The following is an 18135-nucleotide window of genomic DNA, read 5'->3' as shown; positions in this document are numbered from 1 at the left end:
TTGACTTAATACAGCTTTGAAACTTTGTTATGCAGAAGAAAAATGCTGTTTTCCCTTTTTTTTTTTTTTTTTTAGTAGTAGTTTATATTTAACACAGTACTGTACTGTATTTGCTTTTTTTTTCTTTTTGGTCTCTGCCGCTGCCTGATGGTGTACTTCTGGTTCCAGATGAGGTGTGTGGTTGACTGGTCAGTTCATAACTCTGGTGTTCCTGACTGTATTATCCCATGTTATCTACTACCCCATTACTTTCACTGTTTCCCTTTCACTTACTCAGTCAACTTCCAGATCTTCTTCCGTAACACTCTAGCATAGTGGAGCTATCTTTCTCCCCTCATCTTCCCAGCCTATAGGATCAGAACCAACAGTAGTGGAGAGGGAGACCTGCAGGCTCATTTCCTCACAGCAGGAGCCTTTTCTTTATATGTGGTGCATTTCATTAAGCCATTCAGAATTTCCTCTTTCCTGACTGAGCTGGTAAATGGGGGTTTCAAGCCCTGATATTGTTATATATGTTATACAGTTGATTTTTAACGAAAAGGAAGACTGTAATTTTCTCAATACATAAACAAGAGCAAAAATTCACCCAAAAATCCTGGCATCAAAGGATGGAAATGCTCTGCTCATAAAGCTTGCATATATATAAAATCGGTTATTTCACGTCCTTTTGTCATCTTTCCACCAACCCTTTTACTTTTGGCCGCCATCCCTGCATCTAAATGTAGGGTACAGCCACTTGGGGGCTTTGCTGCTAGAAGTACTGCAGAGTGATGTAGCTAGTCTTTACTGAAACTCAAGTAAATACATTTCCTTCCACATTTGCTCTTCTTTGAATTGGATTAATTAATTAGCATACATAAATACAGTGAAACTTGGTTTATCCAGTGCTTAATTTGTAATGAAAGAGGTACTGGGGCTCAAGCAGGTAGGTGACCGTGCTCAAGCAATTTTTTTTACATTCATAACTTATGCAGCAAGCCCAGAGGTGCCGGGGCTATGAACTGCCAAGCCTAGAGGTGCCAAGGCTCCGCCCTGGCAAACCCTGGCACAAATTAAGGCCTAGGTTCATTCATCCTTAGCGTGTTCTATATATCTTAATAACCAAATGACTCTGATCTACATTTCTGATCTTCTGGATTTATAACATTAAGGAAGCACTGGTTGTTCAGTTAAGGTTGAGTTGAATTTTGCACTCCATATATATGTGTGTATTAAGGGAGGTAAGTTCTGTATGCCGTTTTGATCTATAAATTGCTTAGATGCATAATATAATGTTTACTTGGCTCAGTGCACATTTTACTTTGGATTTCATATTTCTTTTAATTTACTATAGGTGACAAAATAAATGCAAAAGTGAATCCTTATTCTCATCTGTGTAAACATCCTGGGACTATCTTTTTATAAACATTGATTTTTTTGGTAGCATCTCAGTTCAGCATTCTATAAGCCAGGTTTGATTTTGGCATAACTACATCACCCATTTTCAGAAATGGGTTATTGTAGCAACAAGTGACGTTGAATGCTGTTAACTAATTGTAAAACAGTAAGTCAGTTGTGGTCCACTTTAGTCCATTCTTACTTTTTTCCAAGCAGGCTACCTTAAAAATGAAAGAGAGTTTGTATCCTGTAAAACATGTTCCCAAATTGTGATTCATGAACCACTTTCCTGGGGATCTGTGAAGAGCAGACAAGTTATGTGATACTGGATCTCCTTGTTTCCATCTGAGAGAAATTTAACAGTTGGGATGGGCAGATTAAATGCAGAGCAAAATTAGACAGCCTGATTAACTTTTCAAAAGGACAAAGCACTTAACAGCTAAAAATACATTCGTATTTTCCTAACATTATTTTTCATATAAGCAGCTAGTGTAGTTTCTACAGAGGTGTTCAGCAATGATGAATAGGAGGGGAAATAGTTCTTGAGACAGTCTATTATAATTTTATATAAATTATTAAATTTGAGAACTCTGCAAGTAGGAAAATTATTCACATCTTGAATGTTCGGATCTTTTATGTCAGTCATCCAGAGCATCAAAATATATGAATAAAGCTGGCGGAAAACAAAACACATCTCTAAAACTACCAAGTGTCAGTTAATATGCACAGCGGTCTATTTGCTATGTCATCTGAAGCATTTGATGCAATGTTCTGGGCAGCTTATTCCATTGACTGAGTTATTGATGAATGTTGCTTTTTGCAATTGCTCCCTACCACTGGTGCTGGCTTCCAATTTTCCCTGGGGGTGCTCAACCCCAGTCCCTACCCCCCCGCTCCACCTCTTCCCCAAGCCTCCACCCTGACTCTGCTTCTTCCTGCCCCCTCCCCCAAGTGCACCCTATCCCCGCTCCTCCCACTCCCTTCCAGTGCCTCTTGCACACTGCAGAACAGATGATCCATGGGGGGGTGGGAGGAACTGGGAGGGAGAGGGAGGAGTTGATCAGTAGGGCCACCAGCAGGCGGGAGGGGGTGGGGAGTGGGAGCTTGCCTAAGCACCTGCTAATTTTTTTCCATGAGTTCTCCAGGGCTCCCTACTAATTACAAGTTGAAGGAACCTCACTAGATTTGTAGATCAAAATTTTGACAGTGACTTACACAATACACTTGCACTGCACCTGGCCACTAAGTGCAAATATACCTATTTTTGTTACATTAATTTCATGCAAGCCCAAACCCAGGAATCATTCAGATACACTCTTATGTCAGTATCTTTTCTGCTGTCCTGTCCTGTCACTGTAAACTGGAGGAAGTCCTCTTTGACGTTGTGGAAGTACTTTTAGGAAAGTGGTTTCAGAGTGGTGCCATGTTAGTCTGTATCAGCAAAAGCAACGAGGAGTCCTTGTGGTACCTTAGAGACTAACAAATTTATTTGGGTATAAGCTTTTGTGGGCTAGCATCTGATGAAGTGGGTTATGGCTCACGAAAGCTTATGCCCAAATAAATTTGTTAGTCTCTAAGGTGCCACAAGGACTCCTCGTTGTTCGTTGTTGTTTTTAGGAAAGAGTCACTGTTCCTTTTTCCATTGTTTCATATGCAGTCTTTAACTTTTGAATTGGTGCACTTTGTCAGATTATTGTTTTTTCTGACAAATGTACTCAGTGAGCTATTTTTGAATAGTTTTGCTTGTGTTCTGTGCATTTTTGGACCAAATTTGAGTATTAATCTGTTCATGAGTCATATGTGATAGTGTAGAATTAACCTTTAGAATAAACGGGCGCTTGTAAACCCTGTATCTTTAAAAGCTGGTTTTAGGTTGAAATCTCCATCCAAGACAATTGACTTGTAAATCATGGTCATTAAAGTTAGCAAAAATGGCAGCTGTTATTGCAGTGGCAGATAAAATGTGAAAGTGGATGAGATGAACAACGATGGTATGAATTTATTTTCAAAGGAACTGTTTTAAGTGGTTAAAAAAGGAACAGGCAAAACAGGAATACCAAACCTGTTTACCCAAAGGCATTGCTTGTAATAGTGAAAGACTTTAAAAATGTACAATGGATATAGTGTGAAAAGACAGATGGTTATATCCTCTTCTGCAGGCATAGCACTTCTGGGGTAATGTCAGTTATGATTAGTCAGGCACATCAAAGAAACCTGGAAAAGTATAAAAGGGCTATGGGAGAGATAAAAGGGGAAGGGAAAGCACGAGATGCCTGAAACCAGAAACTGTGACTGAGGTGCTACCTGGCTGAGAGGGTCGGTGAAGAGAAAGGCGTCACCACTAGAAATGTAAAATCTTATACTTAATTTCAGTTAAACACAAGGAATGCCTGCCTGGTTTAGTTCTTCTTCAAGTGATTGCACATGTCCATTCCACTCTTGGTGTCAGTTCACCCAGCACATGGCCATCAGAAATTTAAAAAAAAAAAAGGTTTTCAGTCTTGTTTTTTTCCCCTGTTAGGGTTTTTTTTATTCATAGAACTGAGGTAAGCCCTGGTGACTGGGATTCAAGCTGTGTGCTTCTGGCTCCAAACCTGTGCCAGTGAGTGACCCGCACAATAGCTGCCTGAAATGGACCGGTGTCAAATGTACAGGGAGTTCAAATCTAGGACAAAAAAAGGCTCCAGCTCCACAAGGGGCACTGTTGAGCCTGGTGTCGGAAGTCACAGTCAGTTTCTTTGGCACTGCAACAAGAGACCATCTTGGTGCCAACTACCGCTGGAGGCATTTGCAGCAGCAAGAAACTTGCTCTGCCTTTTGATGCTGATATCTCCTTCCATATAGGCGTCCAGTTGATGAGCACCACTGCCACTTCTGCCAGAGATTCAACATCAAGTACCACAGTTGTCTGCTTCTTGGACAGGAGGTCCTTCATTACTGTCCAAGGGGAAGCCTGCTATGATGATATTGCTCTATCCATTGTTGGACTCAGCACCAGTCACTGGCATTGACTGTATCAGCCCTGCCATGGTCAAAGGAAGGGGAATCCTTGTCATCGGACTCAGAGATCAGATCTTACGTATCACAACCCCAAAGCAGGACCCACCGGATTCCGTGAAGATCCTCTCTTCCACCTACTACTGTGACCCTTCAGCGGGACCTGCTGTGGGAATGTGTCTGGGACAATGAGTCCTGCCCTTTCAGTGGCCATTTTGGAACCCTTGAGGTTTTCCCCCAGCTTCCAGTTCTTCCAAACACACTGTGTACTCAGTGCCCTCATCTAGAAGAGTGGACTCTATGCACCAAGCAGCTCCATCCCCAGAATCTGGCACCAACCACCAAGAGGATGTTACAGAGCCAGAGCAACAGCTGTTAGAAGAGATTCCGCCCCCTCCAGTCTTGTCATCTTCTTTGTTCTCTCCCAATGAGGCTGTTTCATCCAGCATGACTTCACCTCCTTCTGATGAACTTAGTTTATCAGGAGTTGTTCAAGAAAGTGGCTGCAGACTTAGGTCTAAAAGTGTATAGAGGTGAGGGAGTCTTCACCTTGCCTGGTTGACATTTTATCCTCAGTGGGTTGCTCCCAGGTCACTCTGCCAATTAATGAGGCAATACTAGAGCCAATAAAATATTTATGGCAGACTCCATCCTCTTTACCTTCCACCTCTAAAAGGGCAGAAAGACAGTACTGTGTACCCTCCCAAGGGTTTGAGTACCTTTATATTCCCCCACCCTCAGGCTTATTAGTCATCACAGCGGCTAATGAGATGCAATGACAGGGACATCAAGCTGCCACCCCCAAATCAAAAGACTCTAAGAGGCTAGATTTATTCGGCAGAAAGATTTATTTGACAGGGGAGTTGCAGCTGCATATCACTAACCAACAGGCACTGTTGGGATGATATGATTTCAATTTGTGGGGTACCATGGAAAAGTTCAAGGAGCTTCTTCCTGAGAACGCTAGGCAGGAGTTCGGTTTCCTGGTCAATGAGGTCAGATTGGTCCTGAGAACTTCACTGAAGGTGGGTCTGGACGCAATTGACTTGACAGCTAGAACCATCGACTCCACAGTGGCCAAGCATAGATCATCCTGACTGCAGTCTTATGTTCTTCCCTATGAAGTCCAGATTACTGTCCAGGACTTGCCATTTGAGAGTAGTTCTCTTTTTTTCTCAGACCAGATGCACAGCAGGCTCCATGGACTTGAGGACTCTAGAGCCACCTTGAAGTCCTTAGTTCTATACATGTTGCCCTGGTCAGGAAGCACTATTGACCACAACAGTCACACCAATATTCAGCTCTTCCTCCTCAGCAGGACCTATTAAAAAATCCAGGGGTTATAGGCCTAGGCCTCCCCCTCATGCTGCTTTGGCTCCAGCTCCAAGGCTGTCAAGACCCCCAGAAACAGCAAAGTATGCATTTTGATGGGCCATTTGAGGTTGACATACTCACGCAAACCCCCTCATCTTTCATCTACATGGTTCATTACACCAGAGTATGACTCAGAACTGTGAAGGCTGGCTGGCATTATCTACTTGCCAAGCCACCATCTATCAGACTCGGTGGTAAGAGTGCCCTCCCATGTCTTCACCTCCCTAGATTGGTGGACAGATCCAGCCAAAGTATGGTAGGCATTCTGTTTGCCTGCCCACAACCAATTTTCACGCTAGTGACAGATGGTTTGGCTCTGGAATGGGGACCCCACCTAGGTTCTTTACAAATGCAGGGTCTGTGGTCCTCAAAGGACTTTTCTTTACACATCCATATCAGAGAACTGAAAACTGTCAGACTGGTATGACAAGTATTTCTATTCCAGATTGGGGAAGCAACCTGTTTAGTCTACTTATTATAGACTACTGGGCTATTTATTATATCTGAAACTCCAAGGTTTGGCGGTTGGTTCCTTCAAAGTACATCTGGCTGCTATTTCAGCGTTCCATCCTAAAGTGGACAGTTGCTCTATATTCTCCAGTGATATATCCTTAAGGTTTTTGAAGGTCTTAGTCAAGTTATACCTTCAACTGCAGGGCCCCATTCCCCCAGGGGATCTAAACTTAGTATTGTCAAGGCTCACAGGACCCCCCTTTGAACCATTGGCTACCTGTGCGCTGCTGCCTCTATCATTGTAGGTGACATTTTTGGTGACCATTACCTCGGCCAGAAGAGTAGGGGAGCTGGGGCATTCATGTTGGGACCTCCATATATGATCTTTCTTAAGGATAAGGTTTACCTGCCTCCTCCTCCGAAGTTTGTTCTAAGGGTGGTTTTCTTTCTCTACATTAACCAGCCAATTTATTTGACTGTATTCTATCCAAAATCACATGTGACCAGGGAGGAAGAGCATTTGCATGCCTTGGATGTCAGAAGAGCCTTGACATTTTACCTGGACAGAAACAGATGCTTTTGTAAATCCTCCCAGCTGTTTGTAATGGTGGCAACGCAGACAGTCCCCACCCATAGAATTTCTTCCTGCATCGCCTCTTGTATGTGCACGTGTTCTGATTTGGCTAATGTCTCTCCACCAAGCAGAGTCACAGCTCATTCAACAAGGTCACAGTGGCCTTGGCAGCCTTTCTGTCGCACGTTCCAATTGCAGTCTGAAATCAGGTGCAGACTCACCCCGAGGCACCTCCTGCTGGTCGTCTCGGGAATTAGCTCACCAGTCGTCGGAGCGCCCTCTGCAGGCAAAGTGTCCCGCCTGTCGTTGGCCCCCGTGTCCCTCCCGGAGCCTGGTGCCCTTGGCTTGGGTGCTGCACCCCTGGCAGTACTCCACTCTCTCTCTGGGTTTTCCCCTCCCAGGGAAACCCCCACCCCTTATCCCCACGTCACCTCAGTCATGGCTACTGCCAGTCACCATCTAGCCCCCGCACCCTGGGGCAGACTGCAGTCTATCAGCCAATCATCACAGGCAACAAGGGGTTTGGACTGGCTGCCTTTACCCACCCTCAGGCTGCCCCTCTGCAAACCCAATACCTGTGTGGGCCTAGGATCAGGCCTTGTAGCCTGGGGAGTTGCTGGCCTAGGGCTTCCCTGCTCCCAAGGCCTTTCCCCAGCCCTGCCTCATTCTAGGTTCCCGGTGAGTTCCCCAGCAGCCAGGCCTGTCTCTCTCACCAGTGAGAGTGAGACTCCTTTGCTTCTGGCTGCCCCGGCCTTCTTATAAGGCCTAGTTGCTCTGTTTGGGGCGTCGCCCCAGCTGCAGCCACTTCGCCAATCAGCCAGGGTTTTGCTCCTTTCCACAGACCCAGCCCTCTGCAGGGCTTTTCCAACCCCTTCCGGTCTGGAGCGGGTATTCACCCTGCTACACAGTCGTTTATAGAGCGGTAACCTGGTCCTTGGTCCACATGTTTATCTTCCACTATGCTGTGGCTCAGGACTCCAGAGACTATGCTAGAGTGGGATGAGTTGACAGATTGTGAGTCACCAAGAATGGAATGCACATGTGCAGTCACTTGAAGAGAAAATTATTACTAACCTGTTTGTAATTCAAGATGTGTTGCATGTGCCCATTCCATGACCTGTCCTCCTACCCTTTTTCATTGGAGTTACAGCAAGAAGGAACTGAGTGGGGAGCTGGGCGGCTCTGCCCTTTATACCTGTATGCTGTGGCATGTGGCAGCAGGGGGAACGTGACCTGCTCAACAGGTCTCACTGAGGGGAAAAAATGTTGATGGCCATGGGCTGGGTGCACCAACAGGAAGAGTGGAATGGACATGTGAATGCATCTTGAAGTGTAAAATTAGATATTATGCAAACCAATTTTTTTGTGTTAATGTACTTTTTCTCTGCTTCCAAAGTCCAGAATATTACTTTTATCTCAGTTTTTAATGCCTTGTTGTTAATTAGATGTCTTGAATTTTAAACTGGTTAGAAATTGCCTGCAAGCCACCCTGGAAGGTAAAACAACCATCAGCTGCTAAAAGTAGGAAGGGTGTCTAAAGCCTACCCTACTTGAAATTTTCAGTTAAAAGAGCACAGAATAGGGAGCTCTCTCCATAAGGTGTATTTGCAGGGTTATGGTTTGATAGATGTATTAAAAAATGCTTAATAAACTCTGTTCTTGTCCATGTTTAAGGAGCAAAGGTAACAATGACATTAAAATAATGTTCTGCACCATCCAATAGCAAATATTGCCTCTGATCTTGCTCTTTGTTTCTTACAATCTGTCAATGACTCAACTGATTGCAAATATTTGATCTTCCACTAGTTCCTATCAGGAAGTTTATTGACAGCAGTGTTTTGTTATTTCTCATGCTATCATATGAATGTCTGTCAGGTCTTTATTAAAGCTCTTCAAGGGACTTTTGATTAACATCAACTTTTGTGAGCTACAGCCACCTTCTTGTTGACCAAAAAGTAATTACCTTCTGCCTACTGGAGTAAACTATTTAAAACTGGCCATGACAAATGTATCACTTCTTTGTAGCCTAACATTTTTGGTGGCACAAGTTAGAGTATAGGTGTGATCTAAGAGGGCAACAAAATATTCTGGCATTCTTGGACACTCATTTTGATATACATGAACGGTCCAATATACCTTGAAAAGTGTTGAGGAATTGTTGGGGAAGGCTCATCAGGCAGATAGACTGCTGAGTCTGAGCAAGTGTCAATAGGATGTGAGAAGCAGAGAATTCAATTCTAGAAGAGGGGAAAACGTTGAAGTGGGGCCTGGATAAAAAGAATGCAACCTCCTGATCAAATGCAGATTGAAGAAGTATCTTGGCACTATTGCTGTTTATCTACAGCAGCTGGGGATTCTGATCCAATCCCCACGTTTCAGACTTTCATCACAAGTGAAGGATGAACATTTTTTAATTGAGGGTCAATATAATGTTGGCCAAATCCTATAGCTGCTTTCCACAACCTACCGTAACCACTTCAGTTTCAGCTAGATTAAGTCTCATCTCTTTTGCTCTAATTCAGGGGTAGGCAGCCTTTCAGAAGTGGTTTGCCGAGTCTTCATTTATTCACTTTAATTTAACGTTTCACGTGCCGGTAATACATGTTAACGTTTTTTAGAAGGTCTCTCTCTATAAGTCTGGGGTGCGTGTGGAGGTGCAGGGCAGAAGGCTGTGTGTGTGTGGGGGTCAGGGCAGAGGGCTGGGTGTGTGTGTGTGGAGGTGCAGGGCAGAAGGCTGGGTGTTGGGGGCGACTCGAGGTCAGGGCAGAGGGCTGGGGTGTGTGGAGGAGCAGAGCAGAAGGCTGGGTGTTGGGGGAGACTCTAGGTCAGGGCAGAGGTGTGTGTGGAGGTGCAGAGCAGAAGGCTGGGTGTTGTGGGCGACTCGAGGTCAGGGCAGAGGGATGGGGTGTGTGGAGGTGCAGGGCAGAAGGCTGGGTGTTGGGGGCGACTCGAGGTCAGGGCAGAGGGCTGGGGGGGGTGCAGGGCAGAAGGCTGGGGTGCTCGGCTCGTGGGGGTGCTCCCAGCCCCCTGCCATGAGCATCTCAGGGCAGGGGGCTGGGAGGGATATGCCTTGTTCCACCCCTTTCCCCAAGGCCCGTCCCTACCTCTCTCTGCCTCCTCTACGGAGCAGCGAGCACGCTGCCGCTCAGCTCTGCTCCGCTCCCCCTCCCCCTCCCAAGGGCCATTGCGGACAGGGAGAGGGAGGGGGAGGAGGAGGGGCCGGAATGCACCAAGCTGGGGGAAGAAGCAGGGGAGGAGGGAAGCTTGGCTGCCACAGGACCAAGCTTCTGCCTCCTGCCCCCGCAGGGGAGAGCAGTGGGCAGGGGGGCTGATTGGGGCGGGGGGCCAGGACCCCCTTCCCCCACTCTCCCCTGTGGAGGCAGGAGGCAGAAGCTTGGTCCTGCGGCAGCCAAGCTTCCCTCCTCCCCCGCTTCTTCCCCCAGCGTGGCACTTTCCGGCCCCTCCGCCCCTCCTCCTCCTCCTCCTCTCACCGGGCAGGCAGCGTGCCACTCAGAATCGGCTCGAGTGCCGTATGTTGCCGACCCCTGCTCTAATTCATACCCCAATCTCACCTAGACTTTGGGAAAGTCACTCAGCTGAACACTGCTTCAATTAGAATTAAGAAATTCTCTCTTAAAAGGAAAAAGATCGACTGCAGGTGTACCACTTAGAGTTATACTCTACAGACCTCCATTGTAGTATAATTCTTGTTTTGATACTCTTTTGAGCATCCTCCTGCATCTCAGAGGGAAGGGGAGGTTTCTGTTAAATGTTTTACGGTCCACTAGAGCAACCTCCTCTCAACCCTGAAGAGTAGACCTTTTCCACAAATCCAAGAAGAATTAATTCCCATGAAATTTGGAGGCTGAGGAAACTTGAGCCTGTTTCTTCATAGAGCATTAATAATAGGGAGATGTTTCAGCTAGAGTTGACTAAGTCTCTCTGAAGCAAAAAAGTCTTAGGCCATTTTTTTCCCTGAATCCAAGAGTTTAGAAGAGGAGTCTAGAATGCCCTCTCAAGATCTAAAAACCAGATTATCTTGAATGCCTCCTTCAAGGGCTCTGTGCTTCCCTCTAATCTCATGATTTTTTTTTCTCACAATCAAATGAATCTTCATCGTATTCCACATGCTTTGCCTCTAATACTTCTCCTCCTGAAGAGTACAAATGGAGAGTCATAACTTTACCAAAACTACTCCCTTCCATCTGTGACTCTTTTGGGCCAAATCTTATGCTGTTTAAACCGGTATAACTCCTTTAAACCAATGGAACTATGCCAATTTACGTCAACTGAGGATCAAGTCCTGCATATTTACTGTAGTCAGAGTTCAAAGGTAAATACTTTGCATGGAAATTTTGTTTAAATTTTCAAAGTTTTTGCTCTCCAGTAACTTAACGCTGACGTTTCGAATTTCATACTTAACATAGGCTATTCCTTGGTTTAAAAGAATGTCTTAACACACTCAAAATTAGTTATGGGAGATTGAAAACCAGCTACTGTTCACTTTCAGTAGGAAATCTTCAGATTTTAAAAAACTTCAAACCCAATTGCTGTTCAATAAAGACCATTTGTGGTCTGTTGGTACCAGTCGGGGAAGCCTTTCTTGGCAATCTACTTCCATGAGGACGCAAAGATGTCAACCTCGATGCCAGAGACATCCCCCAAGGCATTCAATGCAGCCAATGAAGAGGCTGATACAGGAGGCCAGTTGAGTCTAGATCAGGCTTCCCAATCCCTGGATCTGCTCTTGACAGAGAGTCTTCTGTGAGAGTAGGAACAGATTCTGGAGGAGGCCCTGGACTCTCTGAAGTGAGAGACCCAGGAACCCACTTTGGACTCTGACAAGGAGTAAGATTACTCCAAAAGCCATGGTAGTGAGGAACCAAGAGGAGTCCATGGAGGCCAGAATCTAGATCTACATCAAGACTGTGGTACTAACAGCAGCACTGAAAGGTTCCTGGCTATCAGTGCTATGTGATGAGGCTAAGCTGGTATCAGGGTCCCAGACAACCTTGTTAAAGAGGCCAATAAGGGCAGTACCAAACCTGAGACTGATGGGGCCACCAGAGCCCCTGACATTGGTGCCGATGACCACGGAACATGCAGCGGTGCTGGTAGAGGATCTTTGACCAAAATCAGCAGTGTTGGTGGTACCAAAGGCACAATAGATCTCTCACAGCCACATAGGCCTCTGGTGGTGTTGGCATCAAAATGGATTGTTGCTCCTACATAAGCGGCGATAAAATGGATCTACTGATGTCACCAAGGAAGTAGCTGCCCTCAATAGTCCTGAGATGGGAATGAAAATCAACAGGTCAGCTCTTAGAGAGCCACTGTGAGCTGGTTCTGGGGAGCAGCAAGCCAAACAGTGCACTCTACCATCAGTGCCAAAATGGCCTTCTGCTGCAGAGAAGTTCCATATTGAGGGCTTCAGAGAAGTAGATGCGGTCTTCTTATGCTTCAGAGGACAGGAGTGGTCAGAGCTATTATGCCTCGAAGAGGATGGCTCTGATGAAGGGGATCTCCTATGGTCTCTGTCCGCTGGCGAGACCAGCAGAGCACTCCTAGAGGGAGTGGTCAGTGATCTCCCTTTTACCATTCAAGGGGATTCTGATGCTGGGTGAAGAGCAGCCTCCAGGAAAATTTATATCTAAGGTGGTATTCTCTCTGCTTCTTCATTCTAGATTTGAAGTCCCAGGAGATAGTTATCCAATCTCTAACATGACCCTCACCCAAAACTTTAAGCAGTGAGAGTGTAGGCCACTAACAGACATTGGTTTACGACAGCCAGAGCAGGGCTTAAAGCCAGGGCACCTTGGCATAGGTTCTACATGATAGGTGTGGACCAGAGGCCACCAGAGCCTAAGAAAAGAAAAGAAAAAAAAACTAATAAAGAAAAAAGGATGATCAAAGGGCAGACCAAGCACCATCAGTTTAAAAAGGCTAACTATAAGCAACTTTGTCCACAGAGGACAAGGCTGGAAAGTACAGGTATGCTCCGACTGGACCACGGACAGTAAGAAGGAACTGAAGGAGGAGTGGGAAAGCTCCTCCTGTTATAGCCTCAGGTGGGAGCATGAAGAAACCAGGGCACAAATGGGGCTGCTCCTATGTAGCAATGCGGGCGACTCACCCCTGCGGCTCCTCCTGCTGGTGGGAATTAGCTCATTTTCCAGCCTTGGAGCACCCTCTGCAGGCCGGTGTCCCACTACTGCTGGGCCCTTGCATTCCTCCCTGGACTCCGGTGCCCCGTTATCTGGGGTGCTGCCCCTGGCAGTAACTCCTCACTTTTAGGGTCTCCCCTTCCCGGGGAACCCCCACCCCCTATCCCCACCTCGCCTCAGTCATAGACTACTGACAGTTACCAACTAGCCCCCGCTCCCTGGGGCAGACTGCAGTATAATCCACTCATCACAGGCAAGGGGGTTTTGGGCCTGCTGCCTTTCTCTGCAACCCAGTACCTCTATGGGGCCTTGGACAAGGCCCTGCAGCCTGGGTAGTTGCTAGCCTGGAGCTCCCCAGCTCCTCTGGCCTTTCTCCAGCCTTGCCTCACTCTAGGTACCCTGAGCTTCCCAGCAGCCAGGCCCCTCTCTCTCTGATAGCAGAGAGAGACTGTGTTTCTGGCCCACTGCCCTCTTAAATAGGGCCATCTGGGCCCTGATTGCTCTGGCTTCAGCTGTGGCTGCTTTCCCCATCAGCCCAGCTTTTCTCTGCCACAGCCCTCTCCCTGGCTGCTTTAAGCCCTGCCAGGCAGGAGTGAGGTGACCACCCTGCTAGAGGCCTTCACAACAAGTTCCACAGGTTCACTGTGTACTGTGTGAAGAAATACTTCCTTATGTTTGTTTTAAACCTGCTGCCTATTAATTTCATCAGGTGACCTCTGGTTCTTGTATTACGTGAAGAGGTAAATAACATTTTCTTATTCACTTTCTCCACACCATTCATGATTTTATATCCTGTCTCCCTTCAGCAGTCTCTTTTCCAAGATGAACAGTCCAAGCCTTTTTAATCTCACCTCATATGAAAGCTGTTCCATGCCCCTAATCATTTTTGTTGCCTTTCTCTGTACTTTTCCCAATTCTAATATATCTTTTTTGAGATGGGGTGACCAGAACGGCATTCAATATTCAAGCTGTGGGCGTAGGATGGATTTATATAGTGGCATTGTGGTATTTTCTGTCTTATTCTATATCCCTTTCCTAATGGTTCCTAATATACTGTTGTTGTTTGTTTTTTTTATACTGCTGCTGCATATTGAGCAGATGGTTTTTAGAGAACTACCCACAATGTCTCCAAGATCTTTTTAGAGTGGTAACAGCTAATTTAGACCCCATCATTTTGTATGTACAGTGGGGATTTCTTTTTTCCAATGTGCATTACTTTGCACTTATCAACATTGAATTTCATCTGCCAGTTTGTTGCCCCGTCCCCCAGTTCTGTCAGATCCCTTTGTAACTTTGCAGTCAACTTTGGACTTAACTATCTCAAGTAATTTTGTATTATCTGTAGATTTTGCCACATCACTGTTTATCCCCTTTTTCCAGATCATTTATGAATATTTTGCTGTTCCATGTGGTTTCCCTTGCTTCTTTTCTAGCCCTCTCTAGATTAGGAGACTGGTATGCTGCCCTAAATTTATAGGATGTCTGCTTCCATGTGGCAATTTGCCCTGGCCAAAGGCAGTTCCTAAGGCTTATGATAGGTGGAAAAATTGTACCAGTTAACCATTGCATCCTTTGGACTATTGTCATCAGTGAGGTTTTCACCAAATATGGCTGTGGTGGCAGCCTGTCTCCACTGGGGGCATTCATACCTGTACAACTGGTTGGTACGGGATCACTCCTGTCATCAGGTAGAGACCAGTATCTGTCCAATTCTCCATTTGTTTAGCAGCTTGTGCCTGAAAATAAACAGAGAAAAGCCAGTTTTGTCATCTCCTCAAAGAGATGACGAGTTCATTGGGGTGATCCTGGATTCGACCTCAGCCAGGGCTTACCTGCCTCATCCCAGGTTTCTGTCTATAGCGGACCTCTGTGTGTCATTCAAAGAACACCCATGAATCACAGTGAGGAATTGCCTCAGGCACCTAGGTCACATGGCTGCTTGTACACGTGACCCCTCACTTTAGGCTGCACCTCTGGGGAATGCAGACATGGCTCAAGTCAATCTGCCACCCTCATGTTCACAAACTGGATAAGTTAGTATTCATCCCAGACAGAGTGTTACTGTCTCTGAATTGTTGAATGAGTCAGGACAGTATGTAAGGGGAAATCTCCATTTCTCCCTCCATTACTTTGATGACAGATGCTTCAGCGACGTGGAGGGGAGCTCATTTGGGTGATTTCAAGCTCAGGCTTTGTGGAGCACCCATGAGGCAAGGTTATATATAAACATTCTCGAATTGCATGCAATATTCCAAGCATGGCAACAGTTCCTGCCACACATTTAGGGCCAGGCCATCAAGGCATCTCACCTGCTCGGTGTTTAGAATAGCTTGGTAGACCACATGAGGCGGTCCTTCAGTCTGGATCATGAATAGTTTCTCAACATAGCTGTTCTAGGATTAATGTTTTGGTTAGGAGGATTTTTGACAGTGGATCACAGCTCAACAAAATAGGAAATGTCCCCAGTTCTGTCCAAGAGCAGGTCACAATCCCAGTTCATCTCGGATGCTTTTCTGTTCCTGTTGGGCATAAGCTTGCTGTATGTGTGACATTTTCTCCCATGTTATTGTCAGGCTGAAGCAAGAATGAGGCAGAATGATCCTCATAGCTCTAGCCTGGCCAAGGCAGCCTTGTGCTCGGACCTGCAGAGGCTATCCACCCAAGAACCCTTGCGTCTGCCACTAAGCTGGGTCTACACTACCCGCCTTAATCGGCGGGTAGAAATCGACCTCTCGGGACGCTCTTACTCCACCAGCGGAAATCGATCCCCGAATCGATGCTCTTACTCCACCAGCGGAGGTGGGAGTAAGCGCCGTCGACGGGAAGCCGCAGAGGTCGATTTTGCCGCCGTCCTCACAGCGGGGTAAGTCGGCTGCGATACATAGCTATTCACGTAGCTGAATTTGCGTATCTTAAATCGACCCCCCCTGTAGTGTAGATGTAGCCTAAGAAAAGACTTGATATCCCAGAATCTCGGGCAAATGTTGCGCCTCAGGTGCTACACCTTCTGGTGTGGTTCATCCATGGTTAAATATAAAGGAGGGGCACTGGTCAGTGGCACTCCAGACTGTCTTGCTTAATAGTTGGAAGCCTTCCATAAGAGCTACTTACATTCTTAAATTGAAGCATTTCTCCATCTGGGCAGCTAGCCACAGTGACTCTCCTACATAGCCCATAGTCTAGAATTCTTTGAATCATCTTTTACATCTGCGAGAGTCAGGTCTAGTAGTTAGTTCCATTAAGGCACACCTGGGAGCAATTTCAGCTTTTTACCCATGTATTTACAGTAAGTGTTTTCTCTAATCTTAAGACAACCAGATTCCTAAATTAGGCTGTTTCTACCAGTCAGGGATCCAGCTCCACCTTTGGACTTGAATTTAGTCCTGTCTTCCCTTATGTGGATCATCCATTTAAGCCCTTAGCTTCCTGCTTTTTGTTATACCTCTTAGCAAAAGTGGCCTTCTCAGTGGGCATCAGTTCTTCTAGAAGAGTGGGAGAGCTTTCGCGTGACTGGTAACAGATTTCCCATATATTATATTTTACAAGGAGAAGGTGCAGCTTAGGCTGCACCCTAAGTTTTTTTTTTTTCCAAGGTGGTATCTGATTTCCACCTGAATCAGTCTATTACTTGTAGGTCTTTTTTCGAAAGCCACATGTTCACAGAGATGAATAAAAATTGTATACTTTAGATGTGCCGTGAACCTTAGCTTTTTACCTGGACAGAGCAAAGTCCTTTGGAATTTCTTCCCAGCTCTTCATATCTTATGCAAGGTGAATGAAAGGTCATCCTATTACAGCTAAATGACACTCTAAATGGATACCAGCTACATTGTCATGTGCTATGCTGCCAAAGGTATCTCGTCATCTGTGAACCTATCAGTATGCAGTGTTGTTGTAGCCATGTTTGTCCCAGAATATTAGAGAGACAAGGTGGATGAGGTATAATCTTTTACTAGACCTGGTCAGAGCACTCCTGCTTTCATGGCATTTGTGGGCAATATCCCTATTGTGATGTCTGCAGAGCAGCAACGTGATTCTTGGTCCATATGGTTTCTAGACACTATGAATGTACAACTGCATCAAGGGAAAATGTGAATGGGGAAAAGCGTTCCTACAACTCCTCTTATGATGAGACTCCTAGCCCCAATCCATGGACATATACAAACACTCAAAGAAATGATTACTCACCTTCTTGTAACTGTTGTTGTTAAAGATACGTTGCACATGTCTATTGTATGACCCACCCTCCTTCCCCAACCCATTGTAGTCTATCATCAGGATCCCAGCACGAAGGAACTGAAGGAGTGGTGGGATGGATCCAGCTTTTATACCCTCAGCTGGAAGCACAAGGCAATTGTGATGCGTGCGGGGCTGCCACTACGGGTACTGCTAGGGAAATCTCTGGCATGGGCACAAGACGTATGCACACATATGGTGTAATGGATATATGCAACATGTCTCAAACAATGGTTACAGGAAGGCGAGTAGCTGTTTCTTTTTCAGTGGTAACTAGTTCTTAGAGTAGATTTTTCAATACAGGTTCACACACTTGGGATGCACGTGTGCAGACAACAGAAGGCAGAACCCTCAGACAAGCTGTGACCACAGCAGGATTGAGGGTAGAGGGGGATCTGTATTGAAAATCCTCAAAGGAGAAGGTTTCTTCAGGAAAACCAAGAAAATTAAATATAAAAGCTGTTAATGTAATTGCAGGGCTACTTACATTGTTAGGGATGTGTAAAGAAAAATTTTAGGTTCTCATAGTAATACTAACATTTATTATTGAGTAGACTGCTAAATGTATTCTCTTGTATATTCTGTTTAAATTTGCAAACTTAACAATGCATTAATATAGCCTTTTATACTTTGTGCTTGTATGTATCATAGAGATCTTTTTATATGCTTGTGTGGTGTATGTTTATTCGAGATGAAGAGTGTTCCACCCAGTGTTGGGCACATTAGAAATCTGATGTAATTGATGTAACTGCAGCAACAGTAGGTGGCTAGATAGTGAGTAGTACTCTAACTGTACACTTGAGGGCTCTGTAGACTGTGAGGAATGGTGCAGAAGCAATTACAGTGGAAGACTATTTTAAGTAGATTGGTGCATTGTACCTATGCAGGGCTTAATGTTGGCTGGACTATTTGGCTGTTTGCCATAATTGGCTTTCCATTCCTTTGATTGGAATCATAGAT

General features: G+C 45.5%; 1 protein-coding gene across 6 annotated transcripts in view; it reads left to right on the top strand.

The window, feature by feature from the left end:
* Positions 1 to 18135, top strand: part of LMBR1 (limb development membrane protein 1) — a 138317-nt gene that overhangs the window by 82067 nt on the left and 38115 nt on the right. The gene's annotated exons all lie outside the window — the stretch shown is intronic.

The sequence above is a fragment of the Chrysemys picta genome, chromosome 2 (genome assembly GCF_011386835.1).
Source record: "Chrysemys picta bellii isolate R12L10 chromosome 2, ASM1138683v2, whole genome shotgun sequence".
Classification (NCBI taxonomy): Eukaryota; Metazoa; Chordata; order Testudines; family Emydidae; genus Chrysemys; species Chrysemys picta.
Note: the sequence above shows the minus strand (reverse complement) of the source record. Positions and strands in the feature narration are given on the sequence as shown.